Consider the following 25,956-nt stretch of genomic DNA (forward strand, 5'->3'; position numbering starts at 1 on the left):
GCTGTACCCAAAATTTTCCCAAAAAAATTTCGGACAAGAGGGAAAATTTAAAAAAAATTGTGATCTGATATTTGCGTACATACTCCTTGAACAACGACAAACATCGTTCTGTAGTTTTTTTTCCAATTAAAAAAAATTTCCGACACAAGTATCAGGTTATAAGTAGTTATATTCTAAATAAAAAAATCTAAGTGTCCGACAAAAATATTGGGTCAAATCCAAAGTCGGATAAAAAATTTAATTTTTATTAATAAATTGTCTTTTAAAAAATACTGGGTTCGTGCAACCCTTACCTTTAAAACCATTTTTCCGACAACATTAGTAGGTTATAAGTAATCATATTCTTAATAAAAAAATCAAAGTGTCGGACAAAAATATTGGGGCAACTCAACAGTCGGACAAAAAATTTAATTTTTATTAGTAAAGTATACTTTCAAATAATGCTGGGTTCGTGCATCCCTTATCTTTACAACCATTTTTCCGACAAAAGTAGTAGGTTACAAGTAATTATATTCTTAAACAAAAAATGTAATTGTCTGACAAAAATGTTGGGGCAAACGAACAGAAAACTTAATTTTTTTAGGCTATCGACGAGGAGGTATTATCAAAAAAAAAATTTAAAAGAGTGTTTCTCGGTTACTTTTGAATCGATTTAGCTGAAAATTGGTACACACGCTAAGTAAAGCATTTAAAGGGTATGACGTAGACCGGAACCCAAAATTTTCTTAAAAAATTTTCCGACAAGAGGGAAAATTTTAGAAAAATTGTGATCTGATAATTTGTGTACATACTCCTTGACCAACGACAAACATCGTTCTGTATTTTTTTCTCAAATTAAAAAAAAAATTTCAGCACATGTAGCAGGTTATAAGTAGTTATATTCCAAATCAAAAAATCTAAGTGTCCGACAAAAATATTGGGGCAAAGCCAAAGTCAGACAAAAAATTTAATTTTTATTGATAAACTATACTTTTAAATTATGCTGGGTTCGTGTATCCCTTATCTTTACAACCATTTTTCCGACAAAGGTAATAAGTTACAAGTAATTATATTCTTAAACAAAAAATGTAATTGTTTGACAAAAATCTTGGGGCAAACGAACAGAAAACTTAATTCTTTTAGGCTATCGACGAGAAAGTAATATCAAAAAATTTTAAAAGAGTTTTCTCGGTTATTTTTGAATCGATTTAGCTCAAAATTGGTACACACACTAAGTAAAATGTTTAAAAGGGTATGACGTAGATCTGTGCCCAAAATTTTCTTAAAAAATTTTCCGACAAGTGGGAAAATTTTAGAAAAATTGTGATCTGATATTTGCTTATATACTCCTTGAACAACGACAAACATCGTTCTGTATTTTTTTATCGAATTAAAAAAAAAATTTCAGCACATGTATCAGGTTATAAGTAGTTATATTCCAAATCAAAAAATCTAAGTTCCCGACATAAATGGTGGGGCACATCCAAAGTCGGACAAAAAATTTAATTTTTATTAATAAACTATACTTTTAAACTATTCTGGGTTCGTGCATCCCTTATCTTTACAACCATTTTTCCGACAAAAGTAGTAGGATACAAGTAATTATACTCTTAAACAAAAAATTTAATTGTCTGACAAAAATGTTGGGGCAAACGAACAGGAAACTTAATTCTTTTAGGCTATGGACGAGGAGGTATTATCCAAAAATATTTTAAAACAGTTTTTCTCGGTTATTTTTGAATCGATTTAGCTGAAAATTAATACACACACTAAGTAAAACATTTAAAAGGGTATGACGTAGAGCTGTACCCAAAATTTTCCCAAAAAAATTTCGGACAAGAGGGAAAATTTTAGAAAAATTTTGATGTGATATTTGCGTACATACTCCTTGAACAACGACAAATATCGTTCTGTAGTTTTTTTTTTTTTTTCTCGAAATGAAAAAAAATTTCCGACACAAGTATCAGGTTATAAGTAGTTATATTCCAAATCAAAAAATCTAAGTATCCGACAAAAATATTGGGGCAAATCCAAAGTCGGACAAAAAATTTAATTTTTATTGATAAACTATACTTTTAAATTATGCTGGATTCGTGTATCCCTTATCTTTACAACCATTTTTCCGACAAAGGTAGTAAGTTACAAGTAATTATATTCTTAAACAAAAAATGTAATTGTTTGACAAAAATCTTGGGGCAAACGAACAGAAAACTTAATTCTTTTAGGCTATCGACGAGAAAGTAATATCAAAAAATTTTAAAAGAGTTTTCTCGGTTATTTTTGAATCGATTTAGCTCAAAATTGGTACACACGCTAAGTAAAACATTTAAAAGGGTATGACGTAGAGCTGTACCCAAAATTTTCTTAAAAATTTTTCCAACAGGAGGGAGAATTTTAGAAAAATTGTGATCTGATATTTGCTTACATACTCCTTGAACAACGACAAACATCGTTCTGTAGTTTTTTTTCCAATTAAAAAAAATTTCCGACACAAGTATCAGGTTATAAGTAGTTATATTCTAAATCAAAAAATCTAATATTTATATTCACCATTTAATGAATTTAATATTCACCATTGGCGCGCATACGGGTAATATGAGCCGAAAAATACGTAATTTAATATGAAGTCAAAAATGTGTAAAAATTATTTTTTTTTTAAATTGTACCAAAACGCCCCATTATTTTTGTCCGACAAGTGATCCAATATACATTACACATGTAAAAAAACAGTACAAAATAAAAATAACATCTGTGGTAATAAATAAAAAATTTTCAGGAAATTGACATCTTCGGCGCGTCCGACTGCGCATATGCCCCGTGAAAATTGTCCGACAAGGTTACCACATTATTGAAAAAAGGTTTTATGGTAGATACCGTTAAAATTATCCATGTGGTAATAAATTTATTATTTTCATAAATTTTAAGTTATTTTTTGGGTGTAACTACAATGATATTATGCTAAAAATGATGGTGTATCGCATATTTAAAATGCGTTTATCTCGAAAACGGTTGAGTTTAGGAAGATGAAAGAAATATACCTTTTTTAAGTAAAACTAATAGGAAAATAAAAATTTTAATGTCAAAATTATACAGAGTGAGGGATAAAAAAAATTGAACGTAATAAATGAGTGCTGAAAGGCATATGTGGCGCCCTCTGGGTAATGCATAATTTTTGGTAAGAAATTTAGATTTCTCGACTCAAGAAACCCCCAGATATAAAATTTCATGTTGTTATCTCATACCTATCAGGAAATATTCAATAATAAATAAAAAAAAAGTTTAACTTTGACACCCTGTATCTCGGCTATTATAAACTTTGTACTAAGGTAAGTTAGCTTAAATCGGCCTATTTTAACCTCAGGAACCTGAGGTTAAGCTATGGCCCATTCTTTACCAAACACCCTGTATGCATAAAAATTACTTTTTCTTTTAATTGTACCAAAACGCCCCATTATTTTTGTCCGACAAGTGATCCAATATGCATTACACATGTAAAAGAACAGTACAAAACAAAAATGACATCTGTGGTAATAAATAAAAAATTTTCAGGAAATTGACATCTTCGGCGTGTCCGACTGCGCATATGCCCCGTGAAAATTGTCCGACAAGGTTACCACATTATTGTAAAAAGGTTTTATGATAGATACCGTTAAAATTATCGATGTGGTAATAAATTTATTATTTTCATAAATTTGACATATTTAGCGTGTCCGACGCGTCATATGCCCCAATATTTTTGTCCGACAAAATTGTTTTCGTTGTTTATATGATAAAATCCATTGATTAAAATAGAATGACCAATGTGGTAGTAAATTTTTTTCTTGCATAAAATTGACAACTTCGTCACCGCTTGACAGAAAAACGCCCCACTACCATAATGCGCCAAGCTCAAAATTTGTCCGACTCCACAAAAATAACAAGTACAAAAAGTTTCAACGGTGTGGTCATAAATAATAATTGTATATGCGGGCCCAAGACCTATAAATTCAATCATCTATTTACCACAAAACATGTCAAAATTTACATGTGAAAACAGAGATGACCCTAAAAATGGTTTTTCGTCTCCTCCAAAATTCATGAAAAAGCAGATGGGAGGTATTGTCACATCACCGACGATATACCAGAAGTATATGTGGCCATACCAAATAATACATCCTTGATAAATATAAACATTTTTATTGCACAAAATCTTGTCATATATTTTTTTCCATAATCATCGCTAGGATGATGATTCATTTGTATTGAATTGTACATTGCAATTCTCTGATGTTTGGGAAAAAGGGCTTAAGTCAGAATTGCACATCGATAATGTTTTGATGATTTCTGGACCAGAAAAATTGGCTCTTTTTATTGGTACATACAGTGTAAGTCTGCAACACTTTTTTTATGGTCCAGAAATCATCAAAACATTATTGATGTGCAATTCTGACTTAAGCCCTTTTTGCCAAACATCAGAGAATTACAATCTGGTCATAACTGACCAATGAGCAAATTTAATTTAACCTAAATTACTACTGTTCCTTAAAATGAAGAGCTTACCCCATAGCGTCTCTTATCTAATCTAACAAGATCGTGCACTATTCTAACATACACAAGCACACAAGCACTACGCTCTGCTTTTCACTATCACCTATCACTCAAACTAGTTCAAAGGGCTTTGTCCTCTTCAATCTTCTAGTTTGTCCAGTAGTAGATATCGAGGAGTGTGGATTTCCTCAATATTCTCATACTTATGAAGTTGTTGTTGCTCATGACTTCCTGCTATCTTCTTGATGACTATATTATCCAGGTTCCATTCCTAGGTCTTGATATTTGTTTATAAAGTAATATCTTATTATGCATTGACAATGTGGAGTTTCTTCCAACTAGTCAATACACTTTTTATAGGTATGTATCTTTCTTTTGCCTTTCATAGCCACAACAAGGCTATAATACGTTTCCTTCCTGGTTTTTTTGTAGACCACTTTCAGCTGATTCTAAAAAATTAAAATGAATGGTAATTTTCTATTCTTTACAATTAAAAATCAAATGAAATAGGTACTACTATTTACAGGTAATAATATGCATAAATAATTCGTTTCCTAAAGAATACAGAAAATTGAAAACGTTTTTATAATACTTACATAATTGTTTAAACAAAAGAGACCCAGCCAGAGCAAAACGCAAAACTAACAGACAGAACTGCAAAAAAAGCCACTAATTTCCATTTTCCCACCCCCTTATCTTATATGCATTTTCCAATCAAAATTTTTAGGTTGTCATGAACATGAAAGACTCAACCTCAACAAATAATAATAAACAAAATGCTCTACTTCCACTTCCCGCCAAATGGACACAGGTTGGTGACACTGAATTCACGCCAAATAAATGAAAAAATAGAACAATTTTCTTTTTCTTCACGTGAAGTTTATAACGAACAAACTTAGATGTCAAAGTGTGCTTTAACACGTCAAATTTGGCCTTGAATAACTTTGTCAATTTATTGTTCAATTTATTGTTGATGTAAAGTGGACTTTTTAGTAAATCTCTCAGCGGCTGGCTTCCAGCGGTGACGTCTGACAGCTACTGCTGGCTCAGCTATCCAGCCGCTGTGGTCGTCCGAACGCACCCAATTATTACTATTCGAATTGCAAAAACAAGAGATTATTTAAAATATTACTATTAATTTTGTACAATTGTATCAGTACATAATAAGAAATTTGATATAAATACTATATATGGTAGAAATTGTCTGATATAATACATAAATATAATTTCGATATACAAACTTCCAAAGAGATATTTAGGTTAACAGCCGTAATGTGAGGTTACGACTGTCAAGGACTTCGTAAATGTAAACAAAAGTTGCAAAGCCGGCCAAAGCCAGAATTTGCTCAATCTCAAAGCCTTTTTAATTCCTATAAAGTTGAAATGTTGCTTCCTCTGCAGCTTTGTCTGCTTAAGTATAGTGTTTTTAACATAATACCACCATAATTCGGTCTTAAATTTCTATGAAATACAGTTTTTTAGTGATACTCACCAAGCAAAGTTTACAAACTTGTGAATGTGAACTATTCTATTTTGTATAATAAAAATGGTAATGTGCTTTGTCCCGGATTGTACAAAATATTGTGTTGTGAAAGAGGGATATGTAGATTCTTTGTTGTTCCAAAAGATCTGGTTGCAAAGAAGAATTTCATTACTAAGGTAAGAAAATATAGTGAAGAAAAGAATTGAATTTATCATTTTATAAATGATTCACACACGGAAAGAATCTGTCTATTCTTTGTTGGTTTGCTCTTGCCACTTTGTGAATTCTGACCAACAATTTTTGTGCAAAACAAAACCAAAGGTTTTTTGACAGACAATCAACTTTTACATCCAAATTAAATGAGTAAAGTAAGTAATTTTACTTGAATATCTGTGTTGAAATATCTGTTACAATGCTGTAGAGGGCAAATCTACTTTCTAGAATTTATTTTCAAGGACCCATTCTGCATATAGAGGTCCTCTTATTTCGCTGAGTTGATTTTCATTTTAGTATGATAATATATTTGTTGGTCCATTTATATTTTCTTTGTCCGCCTGGTATATAAATTCTCAATTTTATGATGTAGATAGTGATGCCTGATTGAAATTCCAAAATTTATTTCCATTATCTCAAATATACTAAATTTACAATTAAGATGCAGTAAAAATAAACAAACCAAGACACGTTAAATGCTGCTAATAGGAGCACTCCTGAATCATAATTTACAATATATATACACTGTAAATCCCAAATCATTATTTCCAAAATTTATACATTGTAAATTATAATTTGCGAGTGCTCCTAGTAGCATTTAACGTGTCTTGGTTTGTTTATTTTTACTGCATCTTAATTGTAAATTTAGTATAGTCTTTATTGAGAAAATACTACTTTAGCTTGCCATTTTCATTATAAATTATTTCCAGTAAAACAGTCATTCTCTTTAGATATTTTATTCCAAAACGTATTTATTAAGTGCTTAATTTTTTGTAATTTTGTCTTAATAGAAATACCTACTTCTCTATCTGCTAATATTGACCTTCAGGTAATTTATTTTGCTCATATAAATACGATGTTATGTGCTGGTCTCACTCAGGTTTATTTGTATAGGCTCTGCCAAGTGAAACCTAAACAAACCTAGTTGGTAAGTAGGTTTTCTGATTTTATTGCTTAATTCTCTGTTCACATTTTTGTTAATTGAATGGTGGGCTACAACAATGTTGTAAGCGACAGAATCGAGATTATGCAGGAGATGAAAAAAACACATTGACACGCCATTTATGAACATACGGATACCAACATTGCGGTACGAAAAACTCACGGAAGGCAAAATATGTTTAGCCAGATTGAAAGATGCTCGCATTGGTCTTTGGATATACAATAATATTACATTAAAACCTCACTTTGACCCAATATGTCGCTTTTACAACATTGTTGTAGCCCACCATTCAATTGACTAACTCATTTGCATAATATATTTGTTTGATTATTTCATTCATAGGAGATTCTGACCAATAGAAAGCTACAGAAATCTGAATTAAATTGATAATTTTTGATAATTGCCTGTCTTTAAGTATATTACGTCAGAGATGCCCTTCGTTGCTACGAAAAAATACATTCAGTGACATTAATGACAATTAATGGTTTAAAAATTATAAAAGTGATGACTTTCAATCATCAAATATTTATAAAAATTTTGTGTTTAATTGTACTAATTTGTACTTACAACATAAATAAATTACAATAAAATTTTGGTTTTGAACAGTTTTATTCATGAAATAATCGCAACAAATTGCACTCGACCTCTGAAATTAATATAGAATGTTTGCTCTCGTGACACTTTGACATAATTTCACTTGCCTTTGGCTTGTGAAATTAAAACTGTCAAAGTGTCACTGGGGAAAAATTCAATAATTTTAGAGCTTTTGTGCAATTACTACTGATAATTTGATTCATCCAATTAGGTAAAGAAAATATTTGTGGGGTATTTATTTTCTGTTAATGCTAATTTATTGATATATCAGCAGTTATGTTAAATAATAATTTCTCAAGTTTCATTTATTGGTTTAAAAATTTGTTAATTTTATAGAAATATTTGGAATTCAATTAATTTAACAGAAGATTTTATTTTCTGATTAAGGGGTGTTTCAATTAAAACATTTGTTATAACTTTTAGTTCAAAAGTAACCTGTAAATTTTTCTGTACTGCTGACAGGGTATATTAAGGTTTTGTTGGCTTGGGTGGTAGGGGCCCTTCATAAATTTATGCTGTGTGTTCTCTACATCTCAATTTCTCTTTTAGGCACCCAGGAGAAGGGCATGGCCCTAACTTTCAAATATGAGTATTATAGAAAATTAACAGTTCCCCAGGCAACCATTCAATGAGAATCGTAGAAAAAGTAACAGTTCCCTAGGCAACTATCCAATGAAAATCTTAAGGCCATAATGAATTGTATCACCCGAATGTCATACTCTAGGGGTGAGCAAGTCTCTCAGGCTGGGTTAATTCACTATTGCCTATTTGCAAGAGCAATTGTCAACATTTCTACAGTTCCACAGGTGACCATATTGTCTCTTTTTGGACATACCATCTGACACCCTCTGAAGAAGATCTTGGGGTGTAAATAACCCAGGACAGCACCGGAAGAAGCCGTCAGACCACAAGCTAAATTTCTTATTAAAATCTATATCTTGCCTATAAACAGAGACAAACTATTTTTATATAAAATAACTTTATTAGTTCTAAAATGTAGATCTTGAATTGTGACCATAATAAAATGAGAAAATAAAGTGTTTATACCGAATTTCACCTTTTTACTTTACTGATGCAGAGGAGCAGAATACAAGAACCCATAAAGGTCTCAGGCTCGCTGTGTTATGTTGAATTTGTTTCTTGGTCCAATGTTGGCACTTGGAAATGAATTTAATATCTCATCATCAATATGATCACGACAATGTATTGAAATTTTGTAGAAATCAAATTCAAAATGTGAAAAATGAAACATGAGTCAGTACTTTCCAGGAGGCCTTTACCAGGACCCAGTACCTCTTGTTGCAAATCCACCTACTTCTCCAGTGAGAAGTGAAGAAGAAAGTCAACCCGGCACTGCCAATGAAGCTACTCAGTTTCTACTCCTTTGGTTGCAACTATGGAAGCTGAAAATGATTTTTTGTAGAATGTCAAAGTACTTCAAGAAGCAGTAAATATTGCAAAGTAGTTGTCTTCTTGTTTTTATATAGTTTGTCCGCTCTAACTTTTCCCATGTGGCACAACTTTTCTGTTTTGACTTAATTTTCAAACAAATTAAGTCGAAACCTAAAGTGAAACGAACGTCGATGTGTATATACATTTTGTATATTTATACTATATACTACACACATCAGCATACGGTTCACTTTAGGTTTTGACTTAATTTGTTTGAAAATAAGTTGTGACGCATGGGAAAAGTTAGAGCGGACGAACTATACTGGTTTATCATACAAATATGTATTTATGTGTTTATAATATGAGTTTAGACTGATGTCAAATAATTGTTATCAAGATTGAGCTGTGGTCAATGTACCTAAAATTGATCCGTTACTATTTACAGTGATGAAATTGAAACCAAATCTTGTGAATGAAGATTTAGGCATTATATTTAAAATTTCAATGAGGATTTCATCCTACTGAATCTGGTTTAAACATGCTACATGAAATATTATTTCAAAATATTATGAAGGATATTCACAGCAGGAATAAAAATAACTTATTGCATGCCAACATGATTCAAAAATTTTATAAATTGTAGAATAATTTTAGACTGCACAAAAATCTATTGTAACTAACCAAAAAATTGGAAAAACAGATAGAGTAACATATGGCTCATATAAACATAGAAATACTTTAAAATGTCTAATTGGAGTGGCTCCCAATGGAGTAGTTACTTATGCAAGTAAGGTTCACTATTTGACAAGAAGATAGTAAAAAATTTAGTATGTATATTACAGCAGATGATATCAGGTGACTTAATAATTGCTGATAAATGATTTTTGGTTTCCCATTTGGTTCCTTCAGGTGTAAGTTCAAAAAATAGACCACCTCTTTTAACAACTGCTAAATTTACACCAAACCAATAATTGCTAAAGGAAGAATACATGTCAGAAAAATCATAGCATGTGATTTGACTTTAAAAAACACATGCAATGATGACAGCAACATTCTCATGTTAGGGGTCCCACAGTAAATCACTAGAAAAAACTCCATTATACCATCCCGAAAGTATGGATCATTCTATGAATATACAACTCTCTTGGATTATCTCGATAACGAATATTTTACTGTGCAAAATATGAAAAACGAAAGTAAATTGAAAATTACATTGTTGTTTATGGGAATAATTACTAGAGCCATTTACTTTCGTACTTATGTTGCACAGTAAAATATTCATTGTTGAGATAATCCAAGAGAGTCATATATTCGTTGAATGGCCCATATTTGATCTTACATTTAATTTACTCTCAAAATTAACACCAAAGTCTGATTTTATATGTATGTTATTTTAAAATATAAATTAGGTATCCTTGATATGTTGATTGACTTACTAATCATGGTACATATTTTCTTTCTATTGATTTACTCTTTTAATATGGGTAACCACATCCACTTAGGAATTTGCAACCCAATTGGGTTCAGTAACATAATTAGTCACTTCTTTGATTTTTCTTTTTATCATTCATTATGGAAGTAAATATTGTAGAATCAAAATGAGTGAATGAATTAATTCAATGAGTTATATATTTAATTAGTTTCAAGTAACATTTTAAAATCAAAAGTGTTTTATGCATGTAATCTGGAAAATAAAAATAATAAATTTCTATTTTTGCTATCTTCAATATGTATATGTTTAGATACATAAAATAAACAAAAAAATGTAATTTTAAAGTGCTTTATTTCCACATAAAAATGGTATAAGTATACTTATTTATTCAAATAAAATGTTTTTAATAATTTTATATTGTGTTCCCAGCATTCTTCAATACCGACATCATATATGATCAATTCTGAAGGCATCCAGATCACTAGGTGGCACACCTTCCTTTTTATTAATTATAAGTTGCCTTGATTTTGGTTGTAACAATCGTGCTTTGTGTTCAGTACTCATTTTTTTCTTTCATTAAAATATATGATATAGTCCCTATAAAACATATCATTAACCAATGATTTGGACTCTTCTTTGTTCTTTTCCAAATTTTATGGCCTTTATATTCTGAAAAAATAAAAAGAAATATACTTTTATTTTACCTACTTTTAAATTACTTTATTGTCTTTTATTTATTTATTTCACTCTGAAGCAACAGTTTGAAGCCTCATCGAAAGATCAGTTGTTCAAACTTTGCTCAGATTTCATTTCTTTATTGTGGTATGTTGAAGATGATGTGTCAACACATATTGCAAAGTTAGAACGAATTTTCAATTAGCTAAATAATGGGCTTGAAATGAAGCAACTAAGTAAGGTACCAGATGTAATGATTATATCCAAAATTCTACATTATTTTACCTGGTCAGTATGAAAGCTAGCGTATAATTAACAATGCAGTGCATGTAAACAATGATTTAAGTTGTTAAAGATGTTCAAAATTTATCTACTCGTTCCACAATAACGGTATATTATTAAAATATTTTTATCATTTTTTCTCTTTTCTCGATTATTAGTTTTTATTGTATAGTATATAAATTAATCTAATCACTGAATACATAGATAGTGAAAAAAATTAATTACATTAATGAATAATTTACGTGATTTTACAAATAAATAACTTCTATTCAAAAATTGAACGGAAATATGATCTAGTTCTCATTCATTACTGATGACGACATTGCTGTCAACTTATGTTTACATCTACTGCATTGCTTATGTGATTTTACTATATGCTTATATAGTAAATATATACAGGGTGTCCCGAAAAGATTGGTCATAAATTATACCACAGATTCTGGGGTCAAAAATAGATTGATTGAACCTCACTTTTCTATATAAAATAGTGCACACAAAAAAAGTTACAGCCTTTTGAAGTTACAAAATAAAAATCGATTTTTTTTTCATATATCGAAAACTCTTAGAGATTTTTTATGGAAAACGGACATGTGGCATTCTTAAGGCAGCAACATCTTAAAAAAAATTAAAGTGAAATTTGTGCACCCCATAAAAATTTTATAGGGGTTTTGTTCCCTTCAACCCCCCAAACTTCTGTGTACGTTCCAATTAAATTATTATTGTGGCACCACTAGTTAAACACAATCTTTTCAAAACTTTTTTGCCTCTTGGCTTGGTACTTTTTCAATAAGTCAGTGTTTATCAAGATATTTTGAATATGTGTCGAATCCACCACATATTTGCACATGGTTAACTACGAGTATAGACCTGTTAATAATCTGAAAATTTATTTATAATTTACATTTTTAGGTATATTTTAAAAAAGAAGACGAATCTCGATAAAACGTGACTTATCAAAAAAAGACTAAGGCAAAAAAGTATTAAAAACACTGTGTTTAACTTATGGTACCACAATAATAGTTTAATTGCAACATACACAAACATTTGGGGGGTTTAAAGGAACAAAATCCCCAAAAAATTTTATGGTAAATACATTAAAAAAGAAGCCGCATCTCGATAAAAATTGGCTTATCGAAAAAATACTAGGAGGCAAAAAAGTTTTTAAAACGTGTTTAACTAATGGTACCACAATAATAAATTAATTGGAACATACAAAAAAAGCTCGGGGGGGTTTAAGGGAACAAAACCCCCATTCAATTTTTATGTGGTGGACAAATTGCACTATAATTTTGTTTTAAGATGTTCCTGCCATGAGAATGATACATGTTCATTTTCAATAAAAAATCTCGAATAGTTTTCGATATATTGAAAAAAATCGATTTTCATTTTGTAACTTCAAAGGGCTGTAACTTTTTTTATGAGCACATTTGTATTAAGGTAAGTTAGGTTCAATCGAACTATTTTTGACCCCAGAATGTGTGGTATAATTTATGACCAATCTTTTCGGGACACCCTGTATAGTTTCACACAAGGAAGTGAAAATTTTTGAAGCTGCGATAAAATACACTAATATACTGAGTAACAAGAAGAAGCTAGAGCTGTCGATGTTATGAAGCTACAGAGATGGCGAGACTTAGCAGCATCCAAACGAGATACATAGGAAAGGCAGATGAAAATCACTAGTTTTTTTCGCTCATTCTAAACTATTCTATCTACAATGTCCGATGTAAATCAATGTTAAACTGATTCTAGTTTTATTTTATTTTTTTTTAAATTAATATGTGCATACAGCATACAGTACATAATTAAAGACTTTGAAGAGTAAGTCCATTACAATAGACGTAAACTTATGTTTCATTTAACCCTCTATATCAGTGGTTCCCAACCTTTTATCTCTGGTGACCCAAATTCTGATGTTTTTTCACATTCGCGACCCATCCCTCACCCATGATGATACACTATTCTGTACTCTGTACGCTACTTAGCTACTGTAAGAGCCATGACGTGACCCACCGGTTGGGAAATGCTGCTCTATATTATATTAATGCCATTTTAGCTTATCTGCCCTTCCGTCTGCCCATTTGTGGTGGATAACCGAGACTCCACTGTATTTATAGTAAATTAACAATAACAATGGACCATTTTCAAAAGAATATTCTAAAAGAAAAATATGTTACCTGTTAATGTTTTAAACAAGGATGTTGGGAATCTACTCCTATTTATGGCTCACAAAACAATTCTGAAATTGTTGAAAGTTAGCAGTTTTCACACATATTTCTTCTATTCTCACTTCAGAAATTTTTAAATCCAGGTATTGTTGGGAAAATACAATGATTTCTACATCTACTATATCCTATATAGGTTCCCTCTTAATTAGCCAGTGCAACATTTTCAAATGACCCTGGTTTGTCTTTAAATCTGTCAAATGTCTCGCTGTTTATAATAGGTCTACTGACAATGGCCCCCCTCTAAAACCAAGTTATATATAAAGATTATAAAAAAACATTTATTTATTTCAAAAATCTGAACCATCTAGCCTGTAGTAATATATGCATCAGACTTGGACTTTGACTAGTGAACAAGGAGAACAACTTCTTAGATAAGAAAGAAAAATATATGGACCTGTACAGGAGAATGGCATATAAGAATGAACCACAAAATAAATACGAGTGTTAAACAGAACGACTATCATAAAAGAAATACAAAGTAAACACCTGAGTTGGTTGGGACACGTAGAAAGGATGATTATAAGAGAAATACAACAAAGTACTTAGAAAATAATAAACTGGAAGAGACCGAGAGGTAGGCCTAGAAAGAGATGGATTGATGGTATTAACCAGGATTTAAAAGACCTAGGAATATGAGAATGGGAAAAACAAGCAAAAGAAAGGAAAACATGGGCAACAGTAGTCAAGCAAGCAAAACACATAACGCACAAAAGACCTCCTTAAAAAAGAAACAAGAAAGTAATATTATTATGTTAGATAAGTAACGTTTACAACTTTTGATGCCTTATGCCTGTGGCTGTCTCCACACCTTGCAAAACTTTAGAGCCTAGAAACCCCAACGGGCGACCATGGCCCTCCATGGGGTGTCAGTGCCCAGTGGTCATTGATGATGATTTAATTTAATAGATAAAAGATAAAAGAGGGGTTAACATACTTTTGTCTTCCAATAGCACTAATCCATTTTTTTCTTTGATCCTGCCTATCTTTGGATTTAGGAAATCGAAAGAATTTGACTCCACTATTTCTCCATGTAAATAGACAGTCAAAAACGACACAAGAACCGTGATCGATGGGCATTTTAAAAAAATTAACGGAAAAATATAATTGATGTTGATGTAGTAAGTAGAACACTCACAGGCGGTGTTGCCAGAGAAATTTTTGTAAATGCACTGGAATGACTGGAATATTGACACAAAATGTACTAAACCATAGCCACCTTTACTTTACAAGCCATGAAGAGAAAAAGGCAACATCGCAATTGATGACGTGCGTAGTCCGACTTTCGGACTACCGCTTTTGAAAACACAATTTTAAAGTAGAAATTCTGGTAAAATTTATAGTATTTTTTGAGTCGAACAAGAAAATATTATTAATTAGAAGTTTGTACAAAATAAAATTAAAAGTACTTCCTTGTAAGTAACGTTTATTATACAAAAAAAAACCAATAACAAGAATATACATGGGATTAATTTTTTTCGAATCCTAAGAAAACTAATGAGTATTTTTCAAAAATTTAAACGCAGAATGAAAGATTACGTTAGGACCGAGGGCCGAAAGTCCCTGAAAACTTCTATGTTTATTTTAATAAGTTACAGGGGCGAAAAATTAAGAAAATTTAGTGTGATTTTTAGTTTCAAATATGTCATTCAAAAACAACCTTTCATTCATTCTAAGGGACTTTCGGCCCTCGGTAATAAAGTAATCTTTCATTCAGCGTTTAAATTTTTCAAAAATACTTATTAGTTTTCTCAGAATTCGAAAAAATGATTGCATTTAAAATACACTGAAAATTTTGACAGGCGTCAAAATTTTGCATTTTGTTCCTTTCCTTTTAAAGTTTTTCGCACTTTCCGCGAGGAACTGCAGAAGGTTTTAACTTTAGGATTCGTTAATTTCTCTACATGTTTGTTGCCTTCCTTATCTACCCATTCTCTAACTCTCTCGATGTCATCAGAATAAAAATGTTTGGCACATACTACCGCTGATGTTCCAATAACAAAATTTTTCCTGTGGATACACTGTAAACAAAGTTCTCGCAGCTTTGGATCCTTTGGAAATAAAAAAGTGCTTTCTGGTTGTTCATTCTTTTTAAGACTGCTATCGTAATTGCTTTTGCACTCTAGCACACAGCAACGGCTTGGCATCTACAAAAACAAAAATTATAAGTAGGTATGCCGTATGTAAAATACCAAACTTAAAGAAATTTATATAAACTTGCGTGCATAGAAATCAGCCCACTCAAAAATTTGGTCATTTTTGATGTCTCGTATTTCCCGAACCTGTTGGCCGATTTAAATTGATTTTTTAATATGTTATAGCCTGATTCTTTAACAATACCCCTGTAATAATATTGTTGCTAAATAAGTAAATTTTCATTGTATATATACCGGGTGTACGAATTAAACTGTCTTTTTTTTTCAAAGTTCGCATCACCCTATGGAATATTCATTCTAAGGGACTTTCGGCCCTCGGTGATAAAGTAATCTTTCATTCTGCGTTTAAATTTTTCAAAAATACTTATTAGATTTTTCAAGATTCGAAAAAAAATGATTACATTTAAAATACATTGAAAATTTTGACAGAATGAATAAAAAACAGAATGTTAAGAAAACCTGAGGCTATAGTTGAGTTTTAATTTCACTATTTTATAAATGCCCGTTATACAATAAAAAATTAACTGCTTAGCAACAATATTATTACAGCGGTATTGTTAAAGAATCAGGCTATAACATATTAAAAAAATCACTTGAATCGGCCAACAGGTTTAGTAAATATAAGACATCAAAAATGACAAAAATTTTAAGTGGACGCATTTCTATATACATACCTTTTAATATTCTTTATAATTTGGAGCACGAAATATTGTAAAATGTTTGAGTTTTTCTGTAAATACAGTGAATATTATTTAAAAACATTTAAAAATAAATGAGAACTGTCAGAATTAACCGGTCTACGCTTAGATGTTGCCAAGTTTCAACTTCATGGCTTGTAAAGTAAAGGTGGCTATGACTAAACCAACACATTTTGTACAATAACATAAAAAAATGTCGTTTAATGTTATTTGAAGCAAATTTATTATATCACAAAATTTTAAGTTTTTACTTCAGATACTTTAGTATCACAAGTTTGGTTGTTAATTGTATCAAATTGGTACAATTGTACCAACTCTGGCAACGCTTGTGGGACGAGCTTCCAATTTTCGCCACCATGAGAAGGACGGTCGATATGTGTCATCCCCTCCATGTCAACCCTCTCAGCGGATATATCAATAATATTTAATCAATTTCTCAAAATATTCCCGATGCAATGTCAAATATTTAAAATTGTCACTGATTGTCAGTGTCTGACTGACAATATATGCTGACAATATTATATTCGGTTGAGTGCGTTGTAAGACAAAGACAGATTTGGAAAATATTACCACGGCATTGTGTTCATTTTTTTCAAATCCTGAAAAAACCAATAAATATTTTTGAAAAATTTAAACGCAGAATGAAAGACTAAATTATTACCGAGGGCCGAAAGTCCCTTAGAATAAATAAAAAGTTTATTTTGAATGAGATATTTGAATTTAAAAATCACACTAAATTTTCTCTTAGTTTTTTCACCCCTGTAACTTATTAAAATAAACATTGTAGAAGTTCTCAGGGACTTTCGGCCCTCGCTAATAACGTAATCTTTCATTCTGCGTTTAAATTTTTCCAAAATACTTATTAGTTTTCTCAGGATTTGAAAAAAATGAATCCCCATTTGAATAGCATTGCAGCCGAAAATACGTTCCGATCCTCTTAATTAAGGTGCATTTAAGGGGGATCTTGTTTTGTAGTCGAAGGGTTATTATTGTACTTTAATCTTTGATATTGTTATGTGTTTGTATGTCTTTAAAAATCACAATATAGTAGTTTATTAATAAAAAATTTAAAATATGTATTGTGATTATTTACAAATTTAACTACAAAGATATTTTATTCATATAGGTACTCCTAATTAAAAAAAGTATTGTGATTATTCACTAATATAACTACCAGGATATTTCATTCATCTACCATTAATTCCCCTCTGCTATTAGAGGGTAGGTACTGCAAATTTGTAAGTGCTGCACAAACTTGAAAAATAAAGCGAAGTTAGAATATTACCATGAATTGAAAAACATTTAATTCTTCCGATTGCTTGTTCTACATGAATTCTTCCTCTGGTCACTGCCCCAATACAAGAAGTTACTTGTTCTTTAGTAAACTGTGGTACTATCCTTAACTGCAAGAATTAAATCACCAGGTCTCATTTGATGCACAATACCACCATCCTGGACATTTTTGTCTGATGTAAAAATTAGGAGCAAACAAACCTTTGAAACTATTTATGTGTTTATAAACCTATAAGTTGGTTTTTGATGTGCCAATAATGTTGGTTTTTGGTATGTCACTTCTGTACAATCCACAATAATATGTAAAAGTGCTTTAAACTATAGGTGAACATAATTTATTTTTAAGTTGTGATGGTATATTTTTTATTAGCTGGATGAACAAAGTTTCATGCATAACGATTAACAATGTATACATAATATTTGCAATAGTCCCTCTACTGCAGCCAGGTACGTCTGCAACAAATTTAAACGTAATTGCATCAATGTCATGAATAATTTTATTGATCTTATTTAAAGTTATACATACTTCTTTAGGTTGATTGGGGAAAATGTTGAGGATGAATTTTTATAAAAACGACAGCATGAAGTACATGCACTCACGCACAGTATAAAGTTAGTTGCTAAATCTTTCAAGTTACGTATATATCAATACAAATAAAGTGTGAAAAAGATATTTATATCAGTGTTTTTAGTAAATATATTTCTTGATAATTTTTGGTCTTTGGATTTGTCTTCTTCGGGAATATGATAAGTATTAAAATATGATGAAAAGAAAATTAAAAACAATCTTAATATTACTTGTAAAATCTGTCAAAATAATTCATTTTCTTATCAATTTTACAGGCATAACACACTGACTTACACGGTGGTCATGATTCATAACTATAGTCAAGCAATGTTGGCCGCTGTTATATTTTGGATAACATATGTTGGTGACTGCTTAGGAACGTCTTATGTTGTTGTTTTGCCTTACTTTTTTTTAATTTTTGGTATTTTAATAAAAAAATTTGGTAAGAAATAAGTATTAAAATTAGTTTAATATTTAAATAAAATACAAATAAACTGTTTAAAATATGTTTATTTCATTGAAATCATATAATAGAAGTATAACTTCTTATTTGCGTACAAAATACAACACATTCTTTTTTTTGTTGTTAAAACTGATATTTCACCCATCCATGATCCATGATAATATTCTAACTGAATATTACTTAGCATATTAAATATTAAACAATATTTCAATATACAGTAGTTGTTATTTCCATGTACACTTTCACTAAATTGTGATCGTTCTTGATATGCTGAAATGGAAATCTATACTAGAATACTATGCTGGAACAACGTTGTAACTGCATTTTATAGTTATCAAAAAAGACAATAATGCATTATTATTGTACCTGTGATATATTTTTTTATAGACACAATCATCATATTGCTTTCAATTTTATAAATTACACAAAATCAAGGATTTTACACACAAGATAGTACTACTGCATTTCTTCAGCATCTTCACCAGTCCTATTTGAAAATATGGTGAGAAGATTTTCTTTATCTTCTTTATAAAAATAGCAGGAACATAAAATGAGTAGTTTTACTCCCTTCAGCAGATTTCCTAAAAATATGGTGTCATTATACCCTAAATTTACAATTTTAGTACTTACAATATCAATGATAACCATTCGCGTACCCAACACATTACCATTTTATAGAAATTAAATAATAATAACCTACAAGCAATATAAATATGTATTCCATTTTTACAAACAAAAATAAAACTTGACGTCTATCAAATGTCACAAATACCACGTGTGAATTTAACTGACACTGACAGTTGACGGATCGGGTCCCTGGGCCCTGATTCTAAATCAAATTTCGACACTAAACAAGTCGCTTTCAATATGGCGATGGCGACTGTCGAAATTATTTGACACGGAGATGAATGAATGGCCAAAAGCGAGGTTAGGTTTAGTTTAGATGTGTTTTGTTTATTTCTTGCAAGGAAAACTAAATCAAAAGGTATTATAATATAGCTGGGTTTAATTGAAATTTGCTTGTTTTGAGGAATTAGATAGAATAGTATTAAATTAGAAATATAATAATTGAGAATGTCCACAACATGAATCATCAACTCAATGAAAGATGTGAGGTAATAATCTGGGAAAATTAGTAAAAAACAAGGAAAATTAATTACCAGCTATTTTATTGCTGGACATGCTGAAATAAAATCTTCAAGATTTCCTATATTAGTAATATAGCTGTGCAAAGTCCACAGAAAGTGTGCTATTTTGTTTATAAACAAATTAGCGCTCCGAAATCTTTTTTTTTATTATTGCTCTAAAACTCCGAAAATTTTAACTTTAAACCAAAACACTCACATAAAAATTGACAGTAATTTAATTCTGCACATTAATAATTTATTCCAATTTCCTTCGACGGAAATTTTCTTCGGAAAATTCGGGTTTTCCAAACAAAATCTTTAATTTTCAACTAAAATTTGAGGGAAGTAATTATTTATCAATAATTAAATAATTTGGTGACAGTGACATAAATCTTTTTTGTTATGAGTGTCTTGAAGATATGAAAATTTGTATGTACAAAGAAGACCGGAATTAAAAGGTATCTAATGGTTCAAAGATTAAAATCCTGTTGTTTATAACTCTGTCGCAAATGCCGGTCAAATTTGACCGGTTATACCTGGAATCACTCCTCGCAATTCAATTTGTTTTTCTTCGAAAAGGACACAGAAGCCGTGCTCTTTTCAACAGCGTTAACTTAATTTAATTTAATCTAATATTTTCTGAGGGGTTCTATTTGCTTATAAGCCAAAAAATTGTTTCTTTATAACATTCCCGAGACCGCTCAAATGGTCCAATTTCAATCCTGTAAGGTACGTTGAATAGGTATAGTGCTTTTTTATATGAAAATCATAGTTATTCTGGTGTATCATAATCTTTCTGGTTATTATTTCGACCGAAATTTTTTAATTAACATTTTAATTATTGCTAAACTATTGGTTAGATTGTCGCCGGTCTCCTGATATACAGAGAGGGGCTAAATTATGGAATAAATTCATTTTCTCTAAAATGGACGATTTTAGAGAAAAATCCCGAAACAGGTCGATTTTTATTTTTAAATTAAATTTCTTGGCATATATTTCAAACTAGTGACGTCATCCATCCGAGCGTGATGACGTAATTATTTTTTTAAATAGGAATATGGGTTCGTGTTGTAGCTCATTTACAAAGGCGTTCAATTCTCTATTCAGTATTATAAACATTAGTTTCATTATTTATACAGGGAGGCCAAGAAAAATTTTGAATTAAATTAATTGACGCAAGAAGAAGAATGCATGTAATTTATTTAACTCAAAATACATTGTATTGCTGTCAGAAAATAGAAAAAAATGTTTATTTTGCAAATAAACATTGCTTTTAGCTTAAATTAAAAGTTCAAACTGCCAATAGGTAGGAGGGAGTCTGTTTGTGATTTAATTTAAGCGAAAAGAAATGTTTATTTGTGAAATAAACCTTTTTTTCTATTTTCTGACAGCAGTACAATGTATTTTGAGTTAAATAAATTACATACATTCTTCTTTTTGCGCCAATTAATTTAATTCAAAATTTTTTTTTGGCAACCATGTATAAATACCTAATGATATTAATGTTTATATTACTGAATAGAGAATTAAACGCCCTTTCAAATGACCTACCACACGACCCCTATTCCCATTAACAAAATTATCGATTACGTCATCACGCTCAGATGGATGACGTCACTAGTATGAAATATATGCCAAAAAATTGTAATTTAAAAATAAAAATCGACCTCTTTCGGGATTTTGCTCCAAAATCGTCCGTTTTAAAGAAATGAATTTATTCCATAATTTAGCCCCTCTGTATAATCTACTATAATAAATCTTTCATGTCTTCAATTATTTAATTATTGATAAATAATTAGGTACTTCCCTAAAATTTTAATTGAAAATGGCAGATTTTTTGGGAAAACTCGGATTTTCTGAGTAAAATTTTTGTTGAAGGAAATCGGAAAAAAAATAACTTTGTGCAGAACTAAATTACGGTGAATTTTTATTTGAGTGTTTTTGGCTCAAAGGAAAAAATATAGGAGTTACAGACCACTAATTGAAAAAAAAAAGAAGATTTAGGAGTGCTAATTTGTTTATAAATAAAATAACACACTTTCTGCGGACTTGTCATACCCCATATTACTAATATATGCAATCTTAAGATTCGATTTTAGCAATAAAATAGCTGGTAAATAATTTTTCCCAAAAATGGTATTTTTTCGATAATTTTCCCAGACTATCAACAAAATCCAAGAAACCGAAGCGCCAACCCAAATTCTGAGCAGTCTCAACATAATAAGGTTAATATCCCCAAGAATCGCGCGGTGTCGAAATGAAATTGCGACTGTCGAAATGAATTAGAATCAGGCCCCTGCTGTGGGAGCACGCCAAATAGAATTCTATTTTAGTGACGTCACGTTGCCTAACAACAGTCGATTTTCCCATTATGAAATTCTATTTTGTGACGTCAGCAAAATAGAATTCTATTTGGCGTGCTCTCACCCCTGTAATTAATCGACAAGAATCTACAGGTCGAGCAAGTCTCGTCAATTTCACGATTGCGAGCCACGCTTCACGCAACCGTGTTTGCGTACTTGTGTTTCGAGTTGCGTGGTCGTGCGGAGTTATATTTACCAATTCGCGCAATCGTACTTGAGACACTTGCGGTTAGCGAAAACCAAATACTTTGGCTTCGGAGCTTCTAGACAATTGACAGTTAGAATTATTGGAGACTTGGAAATTTTACACCCGTATTTTGAATTTCTCTAATAGATGGTTTGTTTAAACCCTAAATTTTCCTTTAAGGTTTTTTCTTATTAATTGAAAACAATCATTTTTGTTTAAGAATAAATTCAAAATACTGGTAAAATTGCTAAGTCCCCAAGAGGTACCGAACTATAAGTAACATATCCTATACATATAGGTACATATTATTATAAGGTACCTACATGACAAAGTTTTTTATTTAAAATATTGCTAATATGTACTATATAATTAGGTTAATAAGTATATTTTGAATTTCATTTTATATAGATAATCTACCAAGCGAAGTGAGGTTTTTCATTTACTGTCTTAAACTCAATGATGTATAAGTTGTATATGATGTATAAGTAGTATAGGTACAATATATATATATACTTTTCAAATTGCCCGCCAAATCCAGAGAACTGTCAATTGTCTAGAAGCTCCGAAGCAAAGTATTTGGTTTTCTCTAGACGCAAGTACTTGAGACGCTGTGTCAGGTGAGGTGTTTGAAAATTTTGTAACTTGATTGCTTGATTCTGTGGTGTGAAGGTGGTTAAACTTTTGTTTTATTTTTTTTTGTTTTGTTTGTTTTTGTTGTTGCGAATATATCGCAGAAAGTTTTTAGATGAAGTAATTTTATGATGAAGATAACACAGAAAATACAAGAGGGCAGCATACTTTGTAAAACAGCTGTTACAATTTGAAATCAGCATTTTGTTAAGTTGTTGTCTTGCAGGTAAAAAAAGTGACTTTTTAAAAAAATTATATCTTGGAAACTAAAAATTATTTTTATTTATAATTGAAACATGTAAAAGTATAGTACTCTCAAAAAAATTTCAGCCAAAAAATATTCATTTTTGTAGAGTTGACTGCAATTTTTCGACAACAGCCCTTTTTTGCAGTGAGCAGCATAACAAGTCCAGTCTCATCTGAAACCAAAGTTTCTTGTAGTTTATACCTCTGGCTAGTGAATGAACAAAGGATTTTTTATTAGATGAGGTCATTTTTGTTTTATAAAAAAAACTACTTTAAAAATGAGAAAAATTGGGGTCAAAAATGTGTTTAAACTTATGTAAAATCTTCAAATTTCATTTTTTTTTTAATTCCTTCGTTCATATTCTAGCCAGAGGTATAAACTACAAGAAACTTTTTGATTTCAGATGAGACTGGACTTAGTATGCTGCCAACGCAAAAAAACTTAAACTCTACAAAAATGAATATTTTTGGCTGAAACTTTTTTTGAGACTACCTTAAGTACTATACTTTTACATGTTCCAATTATAAATAAAAATAAATTTTAGTTTTCGAGATATAATTTTTTTAAAAAGTCACTTTTTTTACCCACAATACCTATATGTAACCCCTTAAAAAAATGTTTGGAAGAATATGTTTGATGGCCAAGATGCATACATATATTTAGAAGCAAAGTTCCTGATTTCTGTAGTATAATACATAATACCGAAGAGGAAGTAGCCCTAAGCGCCGGACTCCACTTGCGATTTGTAGTTGTGAAGATTGAACACATTCTTTCAAATAGAAGTCAATCCATGATTATTTAGTCACAAATGGATTGACTTGTATTTGAAACAATGTGTTCAATCTTCCTGATTACAAATCGCAAGTGGAGTGCGGCGGTAATAACACCAAAATATTCCATATAGGTCCATAGAAGGTACACAGACATTGAAAAATTCCTGGAATATCCCCGAAAACATGTTCCCTGAACATCCCAGGAAAATCCTGTGTCAGCATTTTAAACATTACCTGAATGTCTTATTGGAACATTCCATGAATGTCCACAAATGTTCTCTGGACATTCAAAATATATTTTGTAGACATTCCCTGGATATACCAGAAATACAGTGATGAGCGCTCTAATAACCGGCAAAATAGCACAAAAGATGTATTAAGTAGTGAGATAAAAAGACATGAAACTAGTCGAGCTGGGAAATTTAGCGATATTAACTTATACATTTAGATTGTATTGATTGTGTACCACCTTCAGACGTATCAGACGAGTTTGGAAACTACCACTGTCACAGTGACAGTTTTAGTTGACATACTCCTCCGATATGTGTAAAGGTGGGATCAATATAACGTAAATTTAAAGGTTAATTTCGCTAAATTTCCCAGCTCGACTAGTTTCATTTCTTTTTATCTCACAACTAAATATGTTGCCCATATTTTGCCGGTTATTAGGGCACTCATCACTGTACATCCTTGCTGATGTGACAATACCTCCTATCTGTTTTTTCATGAGTTTTGTATGAGAGATGGAAAAACATGTTTTAAGGTCACCTCCTGTGTTCATATGTAAGTTTTGACTTGTTTTGTAGTTCATACATAGTTTAATTTACTACAAAACAAGTCAAAAAATATCATATGAAAACAGGAGGTGACCCTAAGACAAGTTTTTAGTCTCTCTTACAAAACTCATGAAAAAACAGATAGGATGTATTATTACATCACTGACGATATGTGGCCATACCAAATAATACATCCTTGATAAATATAAACATTTTTATTGAACAAAATCTTTTCATGCATTTTTTCAATGCAATTTACTGATATTCCTAAATATTTCAAAAAGATGTGTCACATTTGCTGTGTAAACCTTTCTTTTGCCTTTCGTAGCCACATATTCCGTTTCCTTCCTGGTTTTTTGTAGACCACTTCTCTCAGCTGATTCTAAAAAAAATAAAATAAATGGTAATTTTTCTATCCTTTACAATTAACAATCAGAAGAAATATTATTTACAGATAATGATATGCATAATAATAATAGGTTTGTTCTAGCATCAGTTTGAAACCATCAGCGAATAGTGGACCAGCGCGAGTAGAGGGGATCGCACTGGTGACTGTATTATGTTCTTTTACTGACCAACTGTTTGCTGATAGTTTTTGACTAGTTTGACTGTTTGCTAGAACAAACCTAATAATAATGAATATTTTGTATTTTGACAATGACATCTGATGTGGAAGTCAAAACATTAATAAAATTATTTTTTTCATTTTAATTGTGGCTTATTTCCCATATAAATAATTAATTATTTTTTCAAGTTAACTTTCACATGCGCGTCTTAAAATTGTACTTTTAATACTTATATTATAAATAACTATTAAAACTATCTTAAGAGGAAACAGTATCGATCAACAGGTAGCGAAAATGTGTTCCAAGATTGCGGCTGTAATTTTGAATATTTTTTCAAGATATTTGGCACACATATTCGTAATAT

General features: G+C 30.8%; 4 long non-coding RNA genes across 5 annotated transcripts; 2 read left to right on the forward strand and 2 right to left on the reverse strand.

The window, feature by feature from the left end:
- Window positions 1-4,434: 4,434 nt before the first annotated feature.
- Window positions 4,435-5,402, reverse strand: LOC126878923 (uncharacterized). The gene is made up of 2 exons (XR_007695880.1): window positions 5,103-5,402; window positions 4,435-4,955 (listed from the first exon to the last, which is right to left on the reverse strand). It is a non-coding gene; the product is annotated as an uncharacterized LOC126878923 (long non-coding RNA).
- An 8-nt stretch (window positions 5,403-5,410) lies between these two features.
- LOC126878924 (uncharacterized) lies at window positions 5,411-8,790 on the forward strand. The gene is made up of 2 exons (XR_007695881.1): window positions 5,411-6,165; window positions 8,289-8,790. It is a non-coding gene; the product is annotated as an uncharacterized LOC126878924 (long non-coding RNA).
- Window positions 8,791-10,897: 2,107 nt separating this feature from the next.
- LOC126878925 (uncharacterized) lies at window positions 10,898-14,889 on the reverse strand. Of its 2 annotated transcripts, XR_007695883.1 has the most exons (3): window positions 14,683-14,889; window positions 13,698-13,988; window positions 10,898-11,232 (listed from the first exon to the last, which is right to left on the reverse strand). It is a non-coding gene; the product is annotated as an uncharacterized LOC126878925 (long non-coding RNA). The 2 variants fall into 2 exon arrangements; XR_007695882.1 differs by lacking the exon at window positions 14,683-14,889 and having other exon boundaries at window positions 13,698-14,669.
- A 7,827-nt stretch (window positions 14,890-22,716) lies between these two features.
- Window positions 22,717-25,737, forward strand: LOC126878928 (uncharacterized). Its single transcript, XR_007695886.1, has 2 exons — window positions 22,717-22,915; window positions 23,009-25,737. It is a non-coding gene; the product is annotated as an uncharacterized LOC126878928 (long non-coding RNA).
- The last annotated feature ends 219 nt before the right edge of the window (window positions 25,738-25,956 follow it).

This window comes from Diabrotica virgifera, chromosome 1 (assembly GCF_917563875.1).
Source record: "Diabrotica virgifera virgifera chromosome 1, PGI_DIABVI_V3a".
In the NCBI taxonomy this organism is placed as follows: Eukaryota; Metazoa; Arthropoda; class Insecta; order Coleoptera; family Chrysomelidae; genus Diabrotica; species Diabrotica virgifera.